At 31.6% G+C, this 26,947-nt stretch overlaps 1 protein-coding gene across 2 annotated transcripts in view; it reads left to right on the top strand.

Annotated features, from left to right (window-relative positions):
* The first annotated feature begins 4,252 nt into the window (after positions 1-4,252).
* LOC131845970 (uncharacterized) overlaps positions 4,253-26,947 on the top strand; it is a 142,157-nt gene continuing 119,462 nt past the window's right edge. For both annotated transcript variants that reach the window (XR_009357665.1, XM_059195144.1), the window contains exon 1: positions 4,253-4,467. The gene's annotated coding sequence lies outside the window, so the exon portion shown is untranslated. The remainder of the gene's footprint in view (positions 4,468-26,947) is intronic.

The following is a 26,947-nucleotide window of genomic DNA, read 5'->3' as shown; positions in this document are numbered from 1 at the left end:
AATAAACTCATTACAAGCACTTTTGAATAGTCATATTTTGATTTTACCGCTCATTCGGAATGCAGATTCATCACAAGAAGAATGAGCAAGAAACTTGTGTGTTGCTCTTTTTAATAGAAGTTTTTTTTATATAAATAATTACAGTATAACAAGTAAGAGTCATGCAATAATCAACATAGAAGTCGCTACGCACTCATTATTAATGTAATCAGATAATATTGTCAGTGCTATAGATTTAAAGTTTTTCTATAAAAACATTATTATCGTTAACGAATTCTTCAATTTTATAGTAGGTTTTTTTTTTAATAATATAGACTGCTGAATCCATTGCTAGTAATATAAAATTTCAAGTTGACCTCCACGCGGTACCCCTGGATACGATCGTGATAGATTCCTGGTAAATTTGCCACATTTGCCACGAACGGTTAACTGACCTAACTTCATACTCATATTATCATCCTACACTGGTGCCCCGCCAGCGTAAACTGTTAGCGCAGGCGGGCGTACCATTCCATTATCATAATATATATATTTTTATATGTAGGCGACAGTGGCCACTTACCACCAGGTAGGCTGTCAGCTTATTTGACATTCCAATGACGTTAAAAAAATAACAGAATAACTGAACGGATATTTAGATAAGAGTTTTTATGATCAGATTCAACGGCTGATAACGTGTAAAATAAAAACTTAAATGAACATCATATTGACCGAACTGGGATCTCGATTAATACTGGTTTCGGTTCTTGGTAAACGTATTTTTTGTTTCGCAACCACTGTGATGGTTAATGACGTCATATCGTTTACGCGTTTCCCATCTACGTCACCCTAAAAAGGATAAAGTATCTTTGGCAACTCTGAGTCGATTTTACTGATTCATTTTTAATTAAAGAAGTTTAGTTCTGGTCTAAGTAAGCTGGTCCTTTTGTATATTCTATCACTATTTGTGTTGATTAGTCCCATATTATATAATAGGTACTGAAAATATTTAATTTAACGAATAATATAACTAGATATGTTTTGATAAAAGTTTATATTTTTATTTATTTGATTACATTATTAACTATATATATGTGTACATTATACACATTATATATATGTAGTTTTTAATTATAACATTAGTAATATTGCACCCGCCTGCGCTAATTATTCAAGGATGATAAGATGAAAATGACGGAAGGTCAGTTATGCCATCGTAGTAAATTTCCAGGAATGTATCACATATATATATACATTATATATATATATAATATATATATATGTAAGATAATGTGCTTAACAGCTGATATTATAGCTTTTAGCTAGAAAAAGAATTGTATTGAGGTGTTGGATTTGAAGTCCTATTAGTGTGATATTTTCTCACAGTCAATTGTTCTATCATACATATATGTACAGTGAACCCTCGTAAATTATCTACCGATTAGTGTCATAGGCCTTTCACCCGCACTCTGTTTTAATACATAGTGTGTAATACTGTGTAACCAGCTTAAATATTAACATTTCCATATTTACTATAATAAATAGTAGTATTTGACATATGTTATGAACATGTTTTATATAGAGTAGTCCTGCTAGGAAAAGTATTGCTTCCTGCCGTGTAATATTATGTTTTCGCCATCTAGTGAACTCATTCCAGTATATACTTAAAATTTCATCAAAAACGGTCCAGCAGTTTAGGTAGAGTTCGACCATAAACACTGATATAGAGTAGAATGTTATAAGATGTGTATTTGAACTGATGTATCAGGTACCTAATATTAATTTCCTTAAAAATGGCCTTGGTAATCTAGTGATTTAATACGCGTGGAGGATTATTTATATCTGACATATATACAAAAAAATGAATCTTTGTTTTGTATCACTTGTTTTAAATCCATAACACAAACTCTACTTAGCTTGGGACTAGATGGCACTATGTGAATTGTCCTGAGATAATATTAAATGGTACATCAAAAAATAGTCTATAAATGTTGTTTCTAGTCAAGGTTGAAGGTAATATACAACAAAATAAAGTCCATTAACTAAATATTGAGTTTTTATCTCAATTTTGTTTAGTAAACAATATAGTAAGTAGTATCTTACATAATAAACTAAATGTAAATTACTATAATCACCTATCTACTTAACTACAAGTAGCAGAAAGCAATAAAAGTACGCAGTCTGATAATTAAGTACATTTCATTCACACTTATGTGTTTACAGTTTTTCTTGTTACTCTGGTTTTCTAGATACCCGTAATTACTTCATCTTAATCATACACTCATATAAGGCGTGAATAGGGGAATCCTTGCCATTTAAATAAGATCTGCATAATTCTTTACCATTCCGATGTTGAATCATTTTATACCAGACGTAGACTTAGTAAAAAGTTGTCTGTGTGGGTGGTTGCATAATACCTTACTTAGTAATATCTTATTATCTTCCTCCGATCGATCCCTGTCCAATTCAAAATTGAAATTACGACGCCCTGAGCTGAGGTTCGAACCCCTAGCCCTTAGACTAAAGTCGTATCCGTCAGGCGGGAGTGGCTTTCAGCCACTCCATAAGTCCTTCCGCGGGTTTGGAGTGTCATCTTCAATTGCCCAGTATCGTCCAGTGAAGCTTAAAAGACCAGTTGCGGCTAACAGCATTAGAGTAGTCCGAAAATAATTGTCTTATTATTGACAGTCTCGATGGTCTAGTGGTTCAGCACAACGCCTTACCTCCGATGGCCGAGGGTTCGATTCCTACCACAATACAAACATTTGTATTCAAGAGTGTGTATAATTTTTATGTAAATTGTTTACTAGCTGTCCCGGCAAACGTTGTTTTGCCATATAAATTAATAACGCTATAAAAAAATAGGGGTTGATGATTTCTATCATCACCCTTCTGGGTGAAAATTTAGGATTGCATGTATTTTTGTATGATACAACATACAAAAATAATACTAAAACATACAACATACTAAAAATTTTGTCTAAAATTTAAAAAAAAAAATTCGGGGTGGACTATCCCTAACATTTAGGGGAAAAATAGATGTTGGCCGATTCTCAGACTTACTCAATACGCTCAAAAAATTTCACGAGAATCGGTCAAGCCGCTTCGGAGGAGTAAGGGAACGAAAACTGTGACACGAGAATTTTATATATAAGATGTAGTTATAAAATGAAATAATATTTATATCAGTTGTTACGGGTGCTAGCATAATATAACCTCTGCTTAGCTTGAGATTAGATGATGCTGTGTGAATTATTATACATTATTAGCGATGATAGTCGATGAAAATAATAACCCTGTATTTTACTGGCCAGTGCCAGGGAATAAATCTAGTAGTACAATAAGAAGAAATCGAGAAATGAGATCTTATAACATTAAGTCTAGAACAATACTTGTGGCATTAACTCGTGACGTATTTGACATTGGTTGCTGTTATTTACGTAACACGAGTGGTCAGATCTGATGGGTCATACGGTGGCCTTTGATCTGCAGACTGGAGAAATGACATGCTTCATCTAGATCCGCTTTACTTTACAATAATTGTGGTGCAAGTGATAAACTTATTGAGAAACAGTTGGACTGCGACACGATTTAAATTTATTGCGATAATAATTGCGAATTATTTTAAAAAATGTTTAGTACAATATATTAATTAATAGAGTCTTAACAGCTTGCAAGCACGTCTAATGCAATTTGATCGAAACGCTGAGAGAAATAAATACCTTATTTATTATAAAATTATCAAATAAAAATGAAATTTACTATATTAATAATAACTGATTTGTTATAAAATGCATCAGCTGACAATATCTCTGTGAATATGGTTATAAGAATGTTTGTTGTGATTTTTTAATTAATTTAAAAGTACTATGTAATTTATCATTATCATCCCAACCTTTATAGAAAAGAATCCTAAAAATGGATTATTTTTCCATTTTCTTCTGTTTTAGGACGGATAAGATTAAATTAATTTGTAATAAAAGTTCTTCATATTTTATTGAATTTTATTATATAAACACAAATGGAGTTTACTAATATTATCCTGGGTAAAGTTTTAAGATGTTTTACTATTTATTAAAATTATAGATTCTTTTTAACTTGATTAATGGTTAAGTCAAAGCCTCTGGGCACGAGGTATCAGCTGGTATGCAGTTCTATGGCACTCGCTATATCCCATGTCTTGATTCGAAATTACTGTCTCGATAGCAAGGTGATTAGTATTTCGGGCGCCGATGGTGGGAGCTGCGCGCGCAGTCTCTTGCCGCCTGCCGTTTTGTGCGCCCGCCCGCCGCAGCGCGCACTACACTAACGCGCGCCAAATTTGAAAATTCAAATACCGAACACTCGAATTTTGAAAATCGAACGTTGTGTTTTTGTCAACAATAGTGCATATCTCTGTGTTGTGTTCCAATACTAAAGTGACGTTTGTAAGTTGCCAGTGTCTCCGTTTGGGGACCGACTTTCACCTACTTAAAGTTTTTGCAAGCGGTGAGTGTTTTTCGCTTATTTTAATCAGACATCGCGTAATTGTCTGGAGTTGAATGTTACACAATTTCATCTCGTTACTTCAATGTGCGGAAACTGTGGCGAAATTATTTATTTTTCTTAAAAAAAAGTCGCTCCCTTTTTGCTACATTGATGCATTCAATACCTAATTATAAATTAATTTTCGCAGCCAGTAAAACAAGTTTTGAAATATTTCAACGCAGTATATGGTTAGTTATTAATAATAATTTGTGGTTATGAAATATAATTTTTGAAAATTGCATAAGTGTAAAATTGTATATTTATAAGTGGTCGTTGATGTCTTTTGTATGCGTGCTAAGAGAGACGCGAGGCGCATGCGTCGATGCCGCGTTTTCTCTTCGCGCAGTATTTTTTATTGTTTGATGTACTAGGCTCATTACTTATCATGCTATAACAATAACAATTATATGCTCACGTGATAAAACTGCAATGGAATGCAATCAGGTTTTTATTTCCGCATTTATTTTTGACCTTGGCCCCGATATGTGGTAAATTGTACGTGAAAGTAATTTATTCTGATATTATCAATATTATAATTATTGGTAGTAATATAAAATTGTATTAGTAATATAATAACATTTGTAGGTTTAAATAAATAATATTAACCAGCTTCTTTGTAAGCTGTATTTCGGTTTTGGGGTGAGATATAGCAGTTAAATACGGAGGTATTCTTATAGCTTATGTCTTAGTCCTCTGAAATGGAAACGAATAAGGAGTACCACAGCCATATGATGATACTGATGAAGTTGATACTTAGTTGCATAAGAAAAAACCCTGGTCAACTCATCATATCTAGTAGGTATACTTATATTACAATCTCTGCTAAGATTGGGAACTGATGACGTTCCCAAGAGAGATTATATTATAGAGATGTTCCCAAGATGAGATTATAATATAAGTATACTAGACAACTTCTACTTACGTGCAGTCTAAATTTGACTAATTGATGCAATAGTATGAAACAATTAAAAAAAAAAAATTAAACCGTATGTTTTTTGCATATTGAAAGCAACTATCGACGTTGGGGTAAACCCATTAGGAAGTTAACATATTAATGATGATATATATTTTATTTATTTAGATAAACAATAATATTTTGTCAATAACATATTGTACATGATATTAAAAAAACATATTGAAAATTGGCACCAACACCCTTTACCACAAATTACAATTTTTTAAACAGTACCTAACTATAATGCTAGCTTATTATACTTCTATTTTGAATCTAGCATAGCAGAATGGGAGGCTATTACCATCTCTCAGATCAATTTGTTTTGTCTTCGGTATTTCCACTACCAGAGAGATAGCCAAAAAATGCAAACTGTTATAAACATTTTTATTGTCATCCAGATTAGACTCGCAACCTGTAGGTTATATTAATCTACTAAAAATGAAAAATATCAATTTAATTAGGTTCAGTAGCGTTCAATTAGTGCAGGTATTGTGAAATATGTAAAGGAGAAGTTTAATGGAGACGCTCATTTTCATAGTCTGTATAAATCTTGAGGTACTAAAAAATAAGTAAAACCATTAATATGCAAAGATTTACCTCAAGGTCTAAAAACTATATAGTGTTACGACAGACCACTACCGATGTTCGGTGGTTTGGTAACAGTCTTCTGAGATTATGTCATCCATATAAATATGCATAAATATATAATGATCTTCCAATGATTTATTATTTCAATATTGTTATTTTTAGCAATTGGGCAATGCGGTCGAGGGCTCGGAATTGAAATCTTACCGATATATATCACAGATAATATAATATTACATACTAATATTATAAAAGTGGTAGTTTGTGAATGTGAGTGAATGGCAGAATATTTATTACTCTATCACGTAAAAATTACTGAATGTATTGTAATGAAACTTTACAATAATATAGCTTATATATGAGAATGATACATAGGCTATAAATTTTACACGAATGAAATCGCAGGCACAGCTAGTGCCTATTGCCTCAATGGTCTAGCGGTTTATCACACCGCCTTACTTCCGACGATCGCGGGTTCGAAACCTCGCACGGCGCAAACATTTGTATTCATGAGTATCATCGTTTGTGTAGGTCTGGGTATTTTCAATATATAATATGTATGTATTTACGAAAAAAAATCTATGTATTTATCAGTTATCTAGTACCCATAACACAAGCTTTAGCTAGCTTAACTTGGGACTAGATGGCGCTGTGTGAATTGTCCTGAGATTATTATTATTATTAGCTAGTATTAATTGAAATAGGGTAGATATTTCAGCGTAGACAAGTTGTACCTATATATTTGTCTATGTAAGTATCTCTGTTTCACCTATTTCAACTAACAAGCTGCTTGCTTTATATTGTATGTTTCGATTGAAAAATGAGATAAAGTCTCAATCCATCAGAATGGTAACACTTGAGCATCACATAATAAAGTCATGTGTATAGTATAGTTTAGTTTGTTACTACGTGTTTATTGTCTAAGTGTAGGCTTCTATAGAAGATCAGTCAAAAAGATGTAAGATTTCTCCGACTTGTAGATTTAACAGTAGTAATTATTATTTTCAATCTTTTTCTTATTTATATTTCTTCTGCATTGAGTAATGTATGTATTTGCTTATTTTTAATTTAATTATGTATCGTGAAACTTATGTTATTATATACAAAAATTGGATAACATTAAATAATTTCTGCATAGTATTAGAGACTTTTTTTTATAAATTCAAACTAGTTTCTGTATTTTATTAATATAAATAATATAATCAACAAAGGATACTTAATGGTATATTTTACATATATGTAAAAGTAAAAATATAAATAAAAAAATATAATTTTTTCGTTTTGGAGATACTTGGAGGTCATGATGACCTACACTATAACTTTAATACTTTTGTTTACATGTGTATTCCAGTTACTACAAAAAAAGTAAGCGAATTAAATAATTTTGTTCTCTATTATCTTTTTTGAAGAATAAAAAAAAACTGATGAAACCTGGTAAACGTCACCCGCATCTAATTGTATTTTAATGTTCCTGGAGTTTAAAACATTTTTTTCTTTTTTGCATATTCATATATTTTTTTATTCTGACACCTTACAACATATTTTTATTTCAAATAAATACATAATCGATAGTATATAATTAAAGCTACAATGCCTCATTTCTAAGGGTAAAGATGTTAATCCAACATATCCTGTAACACTACTATATTTATCAATCAAACCGGAACTCAGTATGCAAATTATTAAAATAGTTTGTACAAACTTCAGTTGAATGTAACCTATTAATAATTATATTTCTTATTTATTGCTTGCAAAAATGAATATCGAAATCGGTTTACCTAAACAGTTTTCGTTGGTATAGTATAAAATGGTTAGAAATGATTGTAATTTCATATTGGCACTATATCAATCATATTGACAATACATTTGATATATTAAGGCTTAGTATATTTAGTATTAATACGAACGTGGATGGATGGAATGGATGAGGACGTCCTAAAAACAGATGGATGGATTGTGTGAAAGATGATATGAATAAAAGAAGAGTATGCTCAGATTTGACGGACGATAGAGAGCAGTGGAAGAGAATAACATACAGCGCCGACCCCAAATAGTTATTTATTTATTCATTTGCATTCTATAGTGTTACAATAATGGTTGACATAATATATTATAAGAGCACTATGGACCCTGATGGGCGCAGCAGGCTACACAGAGATACAGTGGCGTTAACAGATTTTTATTATTTTGTACATTATTCTTCTGATCGATGTGTATGATAAGGATAAAAATAATGAGATAAAGGCAAGGCAATGATGAGTATATTCAGTATTACAAATTATTTCTAGCTATTTTTTCTTTATTATCTTTATATACAACTACCTGTTAATAGCGAATTCATCCACATCGGACGTAAGACGATATGACGGACTTAAAGTGCTCACTATTGGTATCCTAAACTCATAAGTAATTATTTAAAAAAGAATTACTTTGCTATATAGTATATTTATATTACAATGTACAATTTATAACATACCATTAATGATATCCAATGTTGATTACAGAAAATATATCTTATGGGTAAAGAAACAATTTATTTATTAAAATAATTAATATGTTATAATAAAAACAACTAAACTTAGTTTTAATCAAATTAACAAAGATTTTTAATTATATAAAAGTGAACAACCAAAGACACAAATAGTGGTCTTAAAGAACATTTACATATTAAAAACCCTTAATTTTAATTAATAATATAATATAAAATACTTAATTTTTATTTGTGTACCTAACACAAATAAAAGTTAAGTAAACAATTTTTTTCTATATATTCTATAGGTTTATTACGTATATTAAGTAAGGAGCAGTATTAAAAATGTCTTCAATATTTGTATTTAAAAATTGATACATTTAGAATTTTGTAATAGTTGTTTAAGACTTTTATAATGTTTAAATGAATAATGGACTGAGATGGCGAGAGCTGACTGGCACACCTATCGAATTTCGATACTCTAGTTTACACAAAGGATTTAAAATCCAATGAAAATCCTATGAGTTACTACATTGAAATGGAATAGAATATACAAAAATAACAATGAAGTTCATTGTCGACAAAGGACAGTTAATGGTCCATTTAACCGCTTTGTTATCGATTAACTAACAGTTAACTATTATTGTTAATGTTAACAATAACATATGGCAGGTTGTTGCGTAATGATGTGAGAACGTATGTACATTGTTGATTCGTGGTCATAATGATATTAAAAACTGAGACCACATACAAAATAATGTTCTAAACCTAATGTTATATGTAATCACGGTATTTTTGTATGTAAAACACAGTTCTATATAATATAAAAAAATGTTTATAGTAAAAAAAAATACTTAGCTTATGTTAAATATTCTTTCATATTCCATATTTTGACAGCTACTATTTCGGGTTGTAATTAAAAAAATGACATGGTCGTTACGAAAAATAACTAAAATACAGCAACAAAAAATGTATATAACTCAGCTCAGCGAAGTATTGAATGCGATCGTTCATCTAATATCATATTTCCGAGCGCTGAGGTCGAAGGATGTACGTAATTTTAGTGTATCTTTTCAGTTATTATCTCTTCCGAACCTAGAAACGGTTGTCCGGCTAATACCAGGCATGAATAACAATATTTCAATGAAAACACAACTCTATGTCTCTGTAACAATAAACAGATTTACTTGTAACCTCACTTCCGATACTTTCGTCGATTTTACAAATTATCTAAATTGATTTTACGTATTTATTATGACGTGTTATGCATATGATTTAGTGTTAATGGCATTGCGTGTCATTTAAGGCGATATTATTGCGATTATTCGATTATTCGAGTCGATGCAATCGATACATTCGTATTAACTACCTAACGGCGATCGTACCAGATTAATAAGTGGATATATAATAATATTGCACGGTCACGAACGCCCGCACCTGACAGATTGCGTAATTCCAATTAGTTACCAACACAGACTATGAAGCATATGTACATTGCGAAATTGCCTAGAGACAGCAGTCTAATAAGACTCGAAGGTATAATTTTTATCTGTGATTTTATTGATGACTCTAAGGGATAGTGATGTAATAATTGGTATAATCCGTTTCATCTTTAGTGTTTGGAATCAATTCCGGTCCTCTTACACGAGTATAACGATAATAGTTTTTACTCTTCAAACGATACGGCTAATTAGTATCCAAAGAGACCAACTTCTTAGTCTATGGATCAGGTTCATCGTGTGAAGGAGAGAGAAACTATAAGCCATTGCCGGGATACGGGTGTAGGTGTAAAGCATCACTTGCTGCGTATACGTCAACACTCACTTTTACCGTTCGTGTCATTTTTTTATACTTCATAAATTATTGATCATATTAATTGTACGTAATTTGTAACTTGACTTGTGTCGAGAATTGAAGACTACACCTTTTACTGCTTGTATTATGGTTAGATATAGGATAGTGTTTGCAAAGTAATGAAAATTCAATAATGTGTTATACTTAGACTTAGTTCTTTTATTTTCATTTCGATAGACAATTATTTATAAATTAAATAAAGGCATTAAAAATTGCTTATTAAGTAGATATATACTCAATTACTAGTATAAGTCATTATACTCATTTCATCATTTCCTTGCCTTTATCCTATTATCTGTGGTCGGCGCAGTATGTCATCCTCTTCTACTGATCTTTACCGGCCGTCATATCTGAGCGTACTCTCCTTTTGTTCATCTCATCTTTTACACAATCCATCCATCTTTTTGACCGTGAATGGAGGTAAATGGAGAGGACAACCAAAGTCCTCTCCATTTACCTCCATTCACGGTCATATTATATACCTTTTTTAAGATATGATCCTCGATTCTATCTCTAAAAGTCTACATGATACTTTGAAATAAAATATTACACACAAACAAATAATATTTTCGTAACAACTTAATAACTTGTGTTAGTTTTATATATTTTAATGAAGCCAATTATTTTGCTAATAAATTTCTTGCTTTTTTGTTCTTTATAGTCTTTGAACTCTTTTGATTGGCTGCATAAGGTCGTATCGGAAACTAATGTACTCGATCAAGTGTTATATATAAATAAAACATGAGATAAAACAGAGCAAGGACTGATCACGTGGACTCGTGTAGGCGAAATATTTCTATTATGGATCAATGATCTCCATATGCTTTTATGAGATTATGCTTTCAAGTTTTTGTCAACATCACTCGTGCCTAACAAGTTATTCGTGCAAATCGGTAATAAAATTTCCTTATGTAGTAAATTTATTTATTAATTCGCTTTAGTTTGGGTCTTTTGGTTTGAATACGCGAATAGATCCATCTATTTTCCAAAAAAATAAAACCAGACAACCTGCCTATTAAAGTAGTCTGTCCTTGTCTTTTTTTTTATTTTTAGCTTTTCATTGTCCTTTAATAGAAAATAAATGTATATTTCAGTTAAAGTTTTTATTAAAGCAGTTTTTATAAGTAAAAAGTGAAGTATTTATACTATATTATATTTATTTATTTATTTCAGGCTGATGGCCTATCTGAAATAAATAAATAAATATATTATAAATATTTTATAAAGTAACATACATCTGTATTAATATTATGATACTAATATTTTGAAATTGATTCTGTGGCACGTCACTGACGACGACAATCTGCCATGGTAGCCCAATATACCACCTCCTTTATCACCGCCCACTATATACCAATATATTGATCATATAAAATGAAAAAAGTATACAAACTATCGCTAGTCCCGTCCGGTACAGCGGACAATAACATGATTACCACTCATTTTGTTTAAAAAAAATTGCACATTATGGACATATTTTTTATTTGTTATCTAACACAATATTGTCCTTGCAAAACATTAGAAACGTTCACTTGTTTGTTTTATAAATAACGCGGCACGCCTCGGCATTGAGAGGTGTCGAATACTGAAATCAATTATCGTGCTTGCAAAGATTTCTCTTTTAGTGGACAACTGTTTGACTTATCAAATTGAAACAGTCTTTTTGACAAATGTTATAAGTTATAATTTTTAAATAACCGCAGTAGAAGAACAGAAAGTGGTATTAACTGAATTTGAATAAAGTAAAACAAACCTTTCTATCTGTACCCTTTTTAAATTAAAAAAAAAAGTAAATTGTATTGATAACTCCAGAAACTATCTAGTAGGTAGATACACCAATAGATCGATATAATACTTACAATGATACTAATTTCATCACCGGCAGATATTACTTCTAATCTTCATTTAATTACAACATTATTCTTAAAACTATTTTTAACAAATAATAAAATTAACAATGATAAATGTTTCTCTATGGCAATAAATATTTAACCGGATTTAAAAAACCTGTTTTTATTTTCTTGCCAAATATACCTACAGGTATTTTAATTATTTATGTAATATAAATGAGCGATTTGTTTAGAAAATTGACATAATTGTGACTTTAGTTTTGTAATGCTGATAGATTTAACAAACTGGTGGAGTTTGTACAAAGTCATCTGCATGTCTCTCTATCTCACCTACTTCTACTAAACAGCTAGCTTTTTTATATTTCGGTGAAGTGTGACATATTTCGGTGAAAATATAGTGTATGGAAGCATAACCTTAGTCATCCGGAATAGTACTATATGAGAGGCGCCTAAAATCAAAGCAGTGATAGGCGGCCCACTCCACCAGTGTATCAGAATGGCAGCCAGTAGGGAGAAGTGTCCAGCTATCAAGAACTGGCTGTAAGGCAGATGACATCTCTAAACTCCATTACAAAATTACCACGACCGTTCTGTCATATCAAGTAAGAAAGAAAATGCGTTATATGACGACAGAGTGTATGTGATACTGTCTTCGGCCATCACATTTGCTATTGTAGTTATAAGAAATAATTTATTACTATTATTTAGTATATTTAGTTGATCTCTTTACTTTTATGTGATATTTGTACACAAAATGTGGCGATGACAATTCTATTGTACTTATACTAAATAACAAAAAAAAATCAATTAAATTAAGGTAAGTAAGATGAGTAAGGTAAGGATAACAGCCAGTACAATACCTGGGCTGTATCTGAAACTTGCTCTGCCTGTATTCTATGAAATACACCCATGTCTAACATATTTAAACCCAAAGCTGGAATGATAGTCTTTTTCAGATGTATTACAAAAACATACCATCAAAATATGATGCAGATCTTCTTTCCCACAAGTTTCGCAACTGGAGACTGCAACGTTTTTCATTAATGTTAGATGTTTACAATTAAGGTTACTGAATTTGAAATAATTATAGCAAACACGTCTATGCGTAGGTTTCATGATAGTTTTTTTGAAATATCAAAAAGTTTACTCAACGTTAAGAAATTATTATAATTTATTAAATTATGTCTAAAATTTTGATGTAATTATTGTTTATTTCGATACTAACAGCATTCGCCGTTTCGCTTGCGTGGAATTAATTTATATAATTATGTTGAATATTGGCATATGACTTATTTGACTTGTTGGACGCTTATTATCTGCACTAATATTACGAGATATTAGTTGACACAAGTGGAGTTGTGTCTGTCTTAGCTATCAACATTTAATTGCTACTATAAAACACCCGAAATATCAAACGCGTGAAAATAAAGTTGACATTATTTTTTTTAATAATGGTCAGAACCTTCTAAAAAGTATTAGTGAATAAAAAAAAGTGAATGAAATTCGTTAAGGTTATTTAATTGTACGATCAAGGGAAATATGATTTTTTACAGTTTTGTTGTACATAGCCATTACTAGAAATATCTGTTACCGATCTGCAAAAAGAATCATAGGAGTGGTTTTTAATATGTCTATAATACTATAAAAACGAGATTATTTGAATATTATTCCAATTTACAAAGACAATAAATAATATTATTCATCTGAATACTGAGCGAAAATCGAATTCGGAAACTCGTTTATGTTTATGCAATATAACAGTGAAATTTCCAAAACAATAAAATAATGCTGAACATTTCTAGACTCGATAGAGATTTATTATTTTTTTAAAGCTTTATATTGTTATTGTTTCCGAATATTTTAAAATATTATCTCATTAATATTTTATGAAACTGGAAAGGCAATAAATCCGACTGATCTCCTCATGGTAAGCGGTAACCGTCGTCTAAATACATGAACAGTAGCCTGGACGTCACTTCCTTGATAAATCGTCCAGAAGGTTACGAATGGAAGTCAAGCATCTGTAATCAAAACACATTTTACAAATTAAGCTGCTGAGCAGTAGAAATACCTACTTCTACTAGTCCATAGTTTTGTAGTGTATACTAAGTCTTTTGTAGTTATACTGTCAAATTCAATATGATTAGTAAATTGAAAGATTACCTCCCTTTAATATTCCTAAACAAAAAAAAAAACAAAGAAAAATAGGTACACAAAAATCAAGTACTCTAAACTTCAGGCGAAGAAGAGTGAACTCATATTACCGATAAATTTCTGACCCGAGGGCCCGTGCCTACGAAGTTATTCGATTGGCCCATTTCCAAAAGGGACAGGGCGTAGCAAACCATACGCCAATCAATTGGCATCATCGGTACGACTCGTCCGTTCTGAACTTGATAATGTGAGCCTTACATAAAACATAACGACCGTTAAGAGTATTTAGTCATTAATAGAAAATGGTATTGTTGATTACATTCTGTTTCTAATTTCGTAATATTTCGAGACGACTCTAAAACAATAAATTATACAGATAGATCGATTATAACTAAGGTTAATTAATCAAATGTTTAATTAAAACAAAATACAGTTTACAAACATGGATGTTCGAAAGTGTTCATGCTCATTATTATACTGAATAGAATTTACATCATTTTTTAAATATATATATATTAATTTGTGTTGTGTTATGAATTATGAAAATTATTATATTGCACGGCCTCGGTGGTGTAGCGGTTTAGCACATCGCCTTGCTTTCGATGGTCGCAAGTTCGATTCCTCGTATAGTATATATATTTATATTCATGAGTATGATTGTTTGTATTAGTCTGGGTGTTTTGTATGTATAATGTGAATGTATTTGCAAAAAAAAAAATCTGTGTATTTATATAAGTTGTCTAGTACCCATACCATAAGCTCTGCTTAGGGACCAGATTGCACTGTGTGAATTGTCTTGAAATATTGTATTATTATTATATAATATTATTTAAATAGTTTGATGTGACAGATATACTTTAGTAGTTATGGTAACTGTCAATGAATTTCCATTTTTTTTTAATTAACACGGATACTATGTCCAAGATTTCATTGGATCGGATTTTGCATCGAAACAGTATATTATAATTGATTCTATAGTCAAATTATTATTAAAAAATTAAATCTGCAGCTGGTAGCTGGCACGGCCGCGTACGACACTTCAAATAATAAGGAATTCTGTAACATATGACATTTTAAAACTTGTTATTCTTATTTTGGTCAAACTGGACGACCTCAAGTTGCCTTCACGGTCTACCGTATGTATGAATCAAGCAACGTGATTGGACTCTTTTATTTTTTTAATTCCAACTCTATTATCATAAATATTGGTAGTTGTATCAAATCGTTAATTACACTGTCTATAAATTTGTTATACAAATTAGAACTTTATGATGAGAGTTCACGGTTTATATTTGAATGTGGAAATGTTATAGATGCGGATACCTGTGTCAATATATTCATTAAGAACCGGTCAAGTGCAAGTTGTTCTTACGTAATTAGTGTTCCGTGTAAGTAGCTATTTTTATCACAATTTCCATTAGTATACTATATAGTATATAATACACATGGTAGCCTTTTATTGTAAATAATACAATAATTACTAGTGACTATATTATTGAAATCATAAATTTATTTGCTTGACACTTGGTACAAATATAAAAAAAAATGTGTCATTATCAAAATACAATTCAGCTTAAGAAATAATAAGAAGACTTAATTCATCAATTTTACCAGTCTGTTTCTTAAAAATAACCAACATGGAAATTTATATCAGTTGCAAAAATTTTTCAAAATACTTTATATAGAATTTGCAATGATGTTTCGTATTCATATTGATTTTTAAAGTATATTAAAAACCAATACATTACCTTCAGCAAAAACGTATCTAATAGGATATATGTACATATTGCAACTTTTGGGACCTCTTCAAAATTTTTAGTCTGGTAAATTTTAGAAATATTTTTTCTCAATAATCTTATCCGTTATCTATTGCACACTTAACTTTTATTTTGCTATACTTCCGGGTCACTTTATACATCTCCAAATATCAATATCATCCTCATCAACATTACTACCAACTCTCCCCATCCATTATTAGGCCAGTCAGGAAATAATAGAATACAAACGGATGTTATATATGTAACTATATAAGCAGGTAACGTAATTAAGAATATAAACACAATTGATTGCAACTATAACGAGTTATAAACATTAATAGCGGAATAGAGAGTTGACAAAGGAATGCACTAGCATACTTTCCTCATAAACATTCTGCAATTCCGTTCCGTATTATCTCGTGAACGTTAATAGCAAAATAAACCATAATTATACTTACACAGATGTAAACGTCGCATATATAAATTTAATACGTACTTGATGATTACCGCTTACGTATAAGGAAAGTCGGATGTTTCCAAGAGTAACGAAATTCGAACTGACAAATGCTGACTAAATTATATGATTCCTGTGACTCGAGCATTTTATGATAGGGTTTGTGAAACGAAATTATAATTTCCCGTTTTGATACAAACGTACATTTAATTCGGATTCGAAACTGTATATTTACATTTGATTTTAGTCTTCATGTCTATTACATTTTAAAATTTAAACTTTAACTTTTAAACATATGTATGTATCAAAATATTTGCAACTAAACTAATATAAATCATATTTATTAAATACGTAGATTATTTATAAACAGTGTTTTTTCTTTTATTTATTCTTTTTAATAATTTTACCAAAAACAAAAACTACATTATCAGTGGGTTGTTGTATTTCAATAGTTATTTACTATTGAATATTACTGTATATTGAAATATTGCTAAATTATCAGATTTACTACTATCAAATATCTTCAGGGTATCTTTGCTTAGAAACTCTACTTTGGTAATTTTGGTATTAGATTATATTAAAGACCTTCATAGCCTCCATAACTAGGCATTCCATAAGTAGGTTTAGACATTTAACTAATTTATTTGAACGTAAACAGCTAGAGTAGTTATGTAGTTCAGAGCAAATTTGCGTAAAATCCTACATTCTTGAACTAGATCTTATAAGTCTGATATAGCTAGTCGTATTTAATGACTAGCATTTGTTACCTTGACACACCTGGCACAGAGCTCATGATGCGTGTTCAATATAAAGCACTGTCATAGATTTCTCTATGCTTTGACACAGAGTAATGCGGAAATTATTATTTATTACATTATATATTAATGGAAATACTGTCTTGGAAATTTTATTTCAGTAAAAGTTTTTGTTATCCGTTTTAGAATAATACTTTTTATTTATAAAATGTCACATGTAATTTTAATATCTTGACTTTTATGATAATGCTCTATTTAGTATTTTTTATTAAAATATCATAAAATATAATGTACTACTTATATTCAGAGGAGTAACAGACCTTCCTATTATTCTTAGCTGATTACAAAATATAAACAAAACTATATAAAATTTTGTTTATTTCAATTTATTTTAATAATAGAATTATTATTAAAAAGGAATAATATTGTAATTATTTTAACATAATAAATCCAAAATGTCAGCTGTAACACGTTAGTTGACGTAATTATGAGATGCGTTAACAGTCGGTTATTCAACTTCAGTGGAAAGTAAGAGAGAAATGCAGAGAAATTCGCATTCATATTTCTACAACGATCGTGCTAGATCGAATCACGCAGCGTATCGCGGTTAGCCATACGTCACCCGACTCTATACTCTATTTTTAATCACATAGAATTATTATTTCTGTGCTGAATGTTAGTTGTAATATTATCACTTAAGTCTGGATCGAGATTATGTATTTTAAATTTTGTTCATAATGTATAGTATAAATAGAAAGGTGCTAATCAAGAAAATAAATTTATTTGGGAATATTTTTATAGAGATTTTTGTATGACTTAAGAGGACAATTAGGATAATTAGGACATTTATTATGATAGTTTTAAAGGTGACCTTGCATTTTTATTTCTGTATTACCTATATATTTTGATAGCACGGGTACAAAATGTATTTGCTTTATTTATATGAAGCATGATAGAAACTAAATTAAAATCCTTTAAATGTCTATACTTCTTAAAGAAAAAACATTGTCGAGAAAGTTCGTGTCGAAATATTTAATTGTACACACCACAAATGTAATTGTATCAATTTATTTGTGACAACCGCTAAACGTTTGCCGCATAGTGCTCTGAAATTCTCATACCTCGACCTCATAACCGACAAAAAATTACACAAAACTATTCTCAGTTGTCACGAGACGACACAATTTCTTTATTTCCACACTGTTTCGGAACATACCCACCCGCTGTCGAAGCGTTGCTACGCTCGTGGCTAATTTAGTTTCGAAATTTCTATCCTTTTATGAATGTCGCTTTGAATAGTTCAGTAATGTCTGCTAAGGTCACTACGAGTGTTTGATTTTGTCTAGATTAGGTACTCTTAGAATACGACACAATACACGATGACATTGTTTCGTCCTTTATGCAATTTTCTATCGCTTTTACAATCTGTTATAGTATACATTTTTTTAAGTAATTGCAATGGCGAACAAGTAAACGTCCAACCCGATGATAGGCGGTAACCGTCGCCTATATTACGAATAGCTCTCTACGAACATCACATTATTATGTGATCTCCATGACACATACGTTGCCATTTATGTCCTGTAATTTACTGTCCAATCTCATGTTTGAACCGAAATACAACATACAAAGCAAGCTGCTTGGAGATTTAAATAGGTGAAACTGAGGTACCTATACTGACAACTTTTTGCTACTTCTATCTCGGTACAATTTATTTGGTGTACGCGAAACAAACCCGTGACCATTGGAACTACGACGGTATGTTCAACCGCTAAACCACTGAGCTCATCCTTTCGTCATCCTTTCGTCATCCATACTAATAAAGTGCGAGTACCTGCCTGTCTCTTTGTTACATTATCAACTAACCGGTAGAATTAATCTCAATGAAATTTAACATGAAGATAGAAGGAAGTTAGTCGGTAACAACTTGTATTGTCACTTATTACATACATCTGGTAACATAACCTCAGTATAAATTATTCTCATTATCATCTTTCATCTATAATTATTTAACACACTTGTATAGAATGAAGATGGTACCTTTATCATACTATACGGCAAGGAACAGTTTTATCCACTGAGTCCTATGAGATTATCCATTAATCTGATTGTTTTAAAATGTGTCAACATTATTTCACTATTTAATTTACGCTTCGTGACTGAGTAACTCTTTACATTTACACCTATTATGAATATTTCGTAATTTCTAGTGCTTAGCTCTAAGACAAATCACGGACATCACAAATAATGTTACGAACTTACAAGTGAAAGGCGCATCTTCAGATTATGTAATTATGAAATGTAGGCTATGGAATATCACATTATTATTTAAATTTTTAATGTATTGTAATTTTGTAACAATGTAATGACTACTTTATAAGTATGTGTTTCATTTTACCGGCAACAAGTAGCATGTTGAATATGTTATTAATAAATAATTAGATATTAAAGGTATTACACGATAATACTTGTTGTTGTATTTACGATATATATATATATACTTATAGAGTATGTAATAGTTAATCATATCTGTTGTGATAGGTAATTATTGCGGAGTAATGTTTTAAGTGCAGAAGTCGTTTTTCTCTTTTTCTATATTCAATATTAGCCTACTGGTTAGGCGAATATACATGCATTTTTACCAAAGCATCACCTACTTCATAGACTGTTTCCTGGTGAGTCTTTATTAATATCTCCACTCATTCACCTTTGATATATATGTCTTTCGCAATTCTTTGATCCATCCTTTCTAAATGACCAAACCAATGGAAAGCTACCTACTACCAACCCACTATCAATTTTAACTGAAATCGATTTCATTCTGGCGATATATCAAAAGTTATCCAGTACAAAACTATATTATTAGAAATTTTCATAATTTGCAAATATTTAAATTTTAAATTTCATACTTAAACATTACTAAAAATAATAATTATAACAATTATGTGTAAAAAAATTAATGTAAAAAAGAGTACTTAATATGTTGAATTTTTAATTATTTCGAGAAGAGAGTTAAAGTAACTCGTGTACTCTTACGTACGTGTATAAAGAGGTAAGAGGAAAGAATAATAATAAGAAGGAATTAAGAACATTGAAGATCAATGTTAAATATTTGGGCTCTTTTCCATACATGTATTTCTGTAGCATTACGTTATTTTGTCTTCTCCATTGCCCCACATTCTATTTTTTTTTATATTTATTGACGAATACCTTTATTATTCATTTAAGTAATGGCCTAACGAGTTTGATTACAATTTTTAGTAGTTTCTTTGCTAATCAATCAAGTGCTAAATTATTATTTCTTCAATGTTGCCATCCTATAATTTAATCCTAATCTGCTACATGCTTGAGAAGTAATTTAGTATTACTAGTTTATGACTTTATGAATGTATACATTCTCGGATATGTATCTCGGCATTCCTAGAGTTACATATGAATGTACATATCAAAGTATGGATCTTGGCTGATGAAGTCATAAATCTTGTACAATGTTGTTTTTGCATAATATATATAAGATGTTGTATGATTTCTCTATTAACTAATCTAGGTACCTGCTTATCATTCTACTGTATCATACTACGTAAAGGTAAGGGACTCCCTGTAGGAGACTACTATCCTGCTTCGCAATAAATTTGACAAGTAATAATACATTTTCTCTTTATATTTTTACAATTAATTTCGTACATCAGAATATATCATCCTTTTAGCTTAAAAATTATATATTAAATATTTACTCGTATATATTAAGGAAGGTGTTACATATATTCATATGTAGATAGATATAAGGGTAGAGAAAGAGATGAATGGACTGTGTGAAAGATGATATGGTAAGAATGGGAGTAAGGATAATAACAAGATGACTGCGAACAGGGATGATGGAAAAGAAAAACATATTACTCTGACCCCGAATAAATGGGATAAGGAAGAAGTAGATGATGAAGAGTTTTATATAGTCATATGTAATTCAATGAAATAGAAAATCAGGTCAGAAAAATTTAAGTAAAGTACATTTTGAAAAGCCTTTTATCCATATTTATTTTTTTCTATTGGAATGTTATTGAACGTTACTTCTCTTTTCTTGTAGACCAATAAGTATTGATACAATCAAAGTATATAATAAGTATTAACAAGTTGTTCCTTATTTGAATATTAGCGAGCAAAAAAGTGTTGTACCTTTATGTGTTCGCTATGAGGAAACAGTCACCTAGTCAGTTGAATTTTAATTTATTTCCGTATGTGAACATTCTCAACTCTCATTTATATGACGCGTTAAATTCAAATTTTTGCGTAGGCGATTCTGATATTATTTTTTAACATATAATATTATTATAGATATTGGATCAATTGTATTATATATTTATTGGGGTACTAGTTATCTACCGCGACTTTGGCCATGTTTTAATTTTGTATATTATACTGACTCAAGCTATTTTATAATGTAATGTTTTTAGTCCAAGCTAACTGGGTTATGCTTTGATAGTAAGTCAGTTTATAATTTTAAACTAGTAGGTCACCAAAAAGCAAATATAGTCGACCAGAATTTGTATGTACTATTCTGTATATAACAACAGTCTTCACGAAGTTTTTAAATAAAAAGTTAAGTTTTTTTTAAATAAAAGTGGGATGTTTTTGTATTAGTAACAACGAATAAGAACTATTAAACAGATAGGTATTAAAGATAACGTAGGCTGAGTGGGAGCGGGACCAATTTGGTCATATGTCGCGATATAACAACGCTGCAAAGACTAACGCAACAAGACAAATATAATGGGGTAGTGATTATAAATATGAAAAACTTATTAATTGTATATAATAAACTTATTAAGTGTTTATTTATTAAGTTTATTAATATGTAAGGTTAAGTTAAATATTATGTACAAATTTTACAAGGAAACTGATTGTCGTTTTCACCTAATATTATATTAAACAAGAACCTTCTTTTTCTAAAACGCTCTACTTTGATGAGTATGAAAAGGCATCTAGATTTCATGATCATTAACTGAGAAATATGAGAATTACATCATCATGTATAAAAAACGAAATATTATAATTTTATGGATACTTCAATTTGCATTTCCGTTGACGAAATACACTTCTACGCTAATAGCAAAGGCGAGGTAGCAACAGATGATACACATTATAATCTCTAAATATTTTTAGACGAGGTTGTAAACGGCCCACATAGGAAGTAGCCATCAGTGCCGGCGAAAGTATATAATATGTAACATTATATGAATGATATAAACAAAGCGTGAAGAGGTGTATGATGCAATAGACAGACAACCATATATAGTTAATCTCCGACTGACACCGGTGTTTGAGTAGATTATAAATCATATAATCATTTGTAGATCATTTACATTCAAAATAAATTATGGAGTTTTTTAAGTATAGTTTAGTTTGAATCATCATGCACAGGTTAGAAATTGCTAGATAATATATACATATATAATTATGTCTATAGACAAATAATAATTGTAATATGATTAGTAACACGAAACGTCTTCCTAAAATAAATAAACTAAGTCAAATCTATAAAAAATAATCCTAATTTATTGATTTATTTATTCTAACATAAAAATTTCTTTTTTTAAGAATATTAATCAAAACCAAATAAACTTAATCATCATAGAGGGTAACTAATTGACAATATATTACATCTACCAATTATTGTATTATCTATCTTTTCTTACCAAATTATTATGTCTTTTCTTACCAAATCAACCAAATTAATCTCCTTCTGTGTTTTTTCGCACTAATTTCCTTTCCGTAAATTAGATAATTAATGGTGGTAATTAGCTTCGTAATAATCCCATGACGATGGAATGTTACGTATGATAACGAAATACTTAATTGTTACTGTCTTCTCGTGCCCACATATTTGCTTCTATTGTACTTTACTGAGAATTAAATAGGGACAAAAATCTCTTTTGAATATTCAGAGGTCAGCAAGAAATAGTAAGTACATAACCTTTTGTTATAGGAAGTGGTTTATATCGACCGGAACTAAACTTGTAGCATGATACAGCATGACTCGTCAGTCGTGGTTTGTAGACAAATCAGATACACTTTTATATAAAGCCGAGCTTTCATTGACTAGCACAATGTCGCCCTGATTTCTTTGGTATTTGAAATCGAAAGATTATCACGCGTCGCGTTTGTTTACTTTCATCCTGGAATCAATCCCTAAACTTTTCGTAAAAATAAAATATAAATCGTTATGATGATGTTTTTACTACTAGGTATTACTACTAGGTGTGGCTGTGTTTGTACATATATGTATATATGCTGCTGAATAAATGTATATTATTATTATTAAATCTGCGTCCTAAGTAGGGTTAATACAAACTTATTCCAGAAGTATAATGAATAGAATGATTAAAAAATGAAAATAATAATAAAACAAGGAAAATTATAACTAAGACCGATCTCGATCACGATAGCTATAAAACAATAAAAACCACATCGTAAACTTAATATAAGCATAATAATTACAAATATTTGTAATGATAATGCTTATATGGTTAAATATATTTAAATTATCGTTAAAACCAAATTAATAAAATTAACTGTTACCCACTGCGTTGCAATACTTTCAAAACAGTAGGCAGTAGCAATAATGTCAGTTACCATCAAAAGAAAATATTTTATATCGTATACCTACAAAAAATATATATTATGGATGGATGCAGACGGTTAGGGCAGGTAATTTAATAGGAATCGGGAGGCTACCCGCTTTGCCACGGCATGCGTGGCGCTGGTCGTCGGTCGTATAAGAAGGCTTGGGCTCCAGGTGGCGCTGGAGAAGACAGAGGTCCTGTGTTTTCATGGGCCTCGGCGTGCGCCAACTCCGGATGCCCAGCTGGTCGTCAGTGGCCAGAGGGTGGGGGTCAAGCCCTGTATTCGATACTTGGGGCTTGACCTGGACAGTCGTTGGAGCTTCCGCGCTCACTTCCGGAACCTGGTCCCTCGCCTTATGGCAGCCGCCGGCGCTCTTAGCTGGCTGCTGCCAAATGTGAGGGGCCCGGGAGAAGGTTCCCGCCGCCTATACCTCGGCGTGGTGCGGTCCATACGGGGCCCCCATCTGGGTGGGGGCCCTAGGTAGGGAAAATGTGGCCTGCCTCAACAGGCCACACAGGGTCATGGCCATACGGGCCATAAGAGGCTACCGCACCATATCCGGGGAAGCGGCGGGTCTGCTGGCGGGGTCTCCTCCGTGGGACTTGGTAGCGGAGCTCCACGCGTCATAAAAGCGACGTTCCATGGGGAGGCACCCGCTGGCCACGAGATAGCGCGGAGGTCCGACTTTCGGCGGATCCTCAGGATCAGGTGGAGAGAAAGGCTGGCCAGTCCATCGGCCGGCCTAGGACCGTCGAGGCTGTCCGTCCCATCCTCAAAAGGTGGATGAGTAGGCGATGGCCACTGAAACCGCATGACACAGATATTGTCCGGGCACGGTTGCTTCGGGCGGTATCTGTGTCATGTGGCGAGGAAAACGACCGGCTGCCACGAGTAGGTGTTGAGGACACGGCGCAACACACGCTGGAAATATGTCCAGCGTTTGAGAGTGAGCGCCGTGTCCTCACACGAATACTCTCGCTGCCGAATTTAGTTCGGAAGATGATCAGTAGCGAGAGATCGTGGCTGGCGATGAGCTCCTTCTGCGAGGAAGTTATCTCGCGGAAGGAGGCGGCGGAAAAGGAGTGGGACTCAGTTCGTCCCGCTTCCCTCCGCCGCAGAAGAGCCAGGCCTAGAGGTGGGGGCGTATCCAACTCCGCCCCCCTCTATCCCCCACTGGGGCCGGGGTGACTGCCTTGAGGGAGGCAGTCCCCCCAATCCAAAGGCCCCGGAGGTGTGCGCGTGTACCCACACGCCTCCACAATGGAGTAGGGCGAAATAGGTCGCCCTAACCACAAAACGAGATGGGGCCTGCCCTACAACATCTACAGGGCGGGCCGTCGCCGTCGGAGCTGGGGTAGAATGCACTTGCGAATCCCCTGGCTCCGGCATAGGCGCTCGTAGGTACACCGTGTGGTTTTTTAGTGGGTACAAGTCCCACACACCACCTCGCCATCCCTCCGGCGGGGTGACGGTCTTTTGAAGATTTTTCCACACGTTAAAAAAAAAAAAAAAAAGGTAATTTAATAGGAATAGTTTAAGCAGACTAGTATATCTCGAGCCCTTGGTGATCTAGTTTTTTATTACTATTATTATGTTACAGTTTACTGAAAAAAGCGAATAAAATTATAAATTTTTACATCAAGTATTTTGCATTAAAATTAGAAATTTAGAATATTACTTTCATTATTATTTAGTTTACCATTATTTGCTCTATTTGCTGCAATATCAACGCTCTCTATAATCTTGTGGTTGAACACGTCACTCCGCATAATGAGTTTTAGATCATTAATTTAGCTCGAATCTGGATATTCTGGTTATTCATTATACAATCTTAAAGTTTATAGCGTACCTATTTGCATAACATAGTGACAAGGGTGACCCAAATTTATACATCATTTATTTATATGTTCTCATTAAAAAATAATGAAAGGATTTTTAGTAATGTAACGTAAAAATACTACTTTGGTGAATTCGTGTTAAACTTAAAAGTTATGTAGATTTCTGGCCATGTTTTAATTAATAGTTCTTCGCTTATTTTGCATAAGCGTAAGAGATCTTTATATTATTATAGATATTTATTGATTTACTCAAGAAAGTATATTAAAAATTTTGTATGGTAATAAACAGTCAACATTTTTTTTTATTAAAATCTCTAGTGATGATGCATGATGAAGATTTTTACTTGCTAATATTAAATTTGAGAAACTACGATGATATATTATATTTTTTATAAACTCAAAATATGATTATCATCAAATAAATTAAACTAAAATTTGTATTACATTTGTAACATGCTATTAGAATCATTATTTAATATACTGACAAGCATATTTAATATTAAAATAAATTTAAACTGTCTATTTTGAAACACTTTCTATCGACTTTTTAAGAATAATATTTTCTATTTATATTTTTTGCCGGGTCTTATGTAGTAACCGTTTGGGCTAGAACATTCTATTCTATATTTTTTTCTAATTATGAAGTATACTTACATAGATATGGATTTAGTAAGTAATTATTGAGATTAAGTTACATTTATAATTGATATTGTTACAGATTCATGATCATTTATATTCAGTAGTTATTTTAGTATAAAAACTGTTTATATACATATTAATTGTATACACAAAAATGAAGTGTTTTAATAATTATTGGATACCGAAAAAGAGTCAGTAAAATAGGCCAGACACCAATTTACCCAGAAATTTCTTACAAGACAAACTTTCTCTGCAACACTGCACTAATGTATCAAACTTAGAAACATATTAAAATACCTAATCAATAAAACTGAATACGCGATTAGACTCTACACACATCGATATAAAACACATTATCGATTGACGAGGGTGCTTATAAATCATTTTATTTCGAGGCGTGACGTCCAACTGACGGATAACATTTGAAGATAAAAAAAAACTAAGTGGCTAGCTTAAGATGATACAAGATTACAGCTTTTGATCGTATAATAAGTTGTTTATCTCAAATT

Source organism: Achroia grisella, unplaced genomic scaffold (genome assembly GCF_030625045.1).
Source record: "Achroia grisella isolate CSIRO2021 unplaced genomic scaffold, CSIRO_AGI_Agris_v1 utg487, whole genome shotgun sequence".
NCBI lineage: Eukaryota > Metazoa > Arthropoda > Insecta > Lepidoptera > Pyralidae > Achroia > Achroia grisella.
The sequence above is the reverse complement of the archived record's forward strand: the minus strand, read 5'-3'. Positions and strand labels throughout refer to the sequence as shown.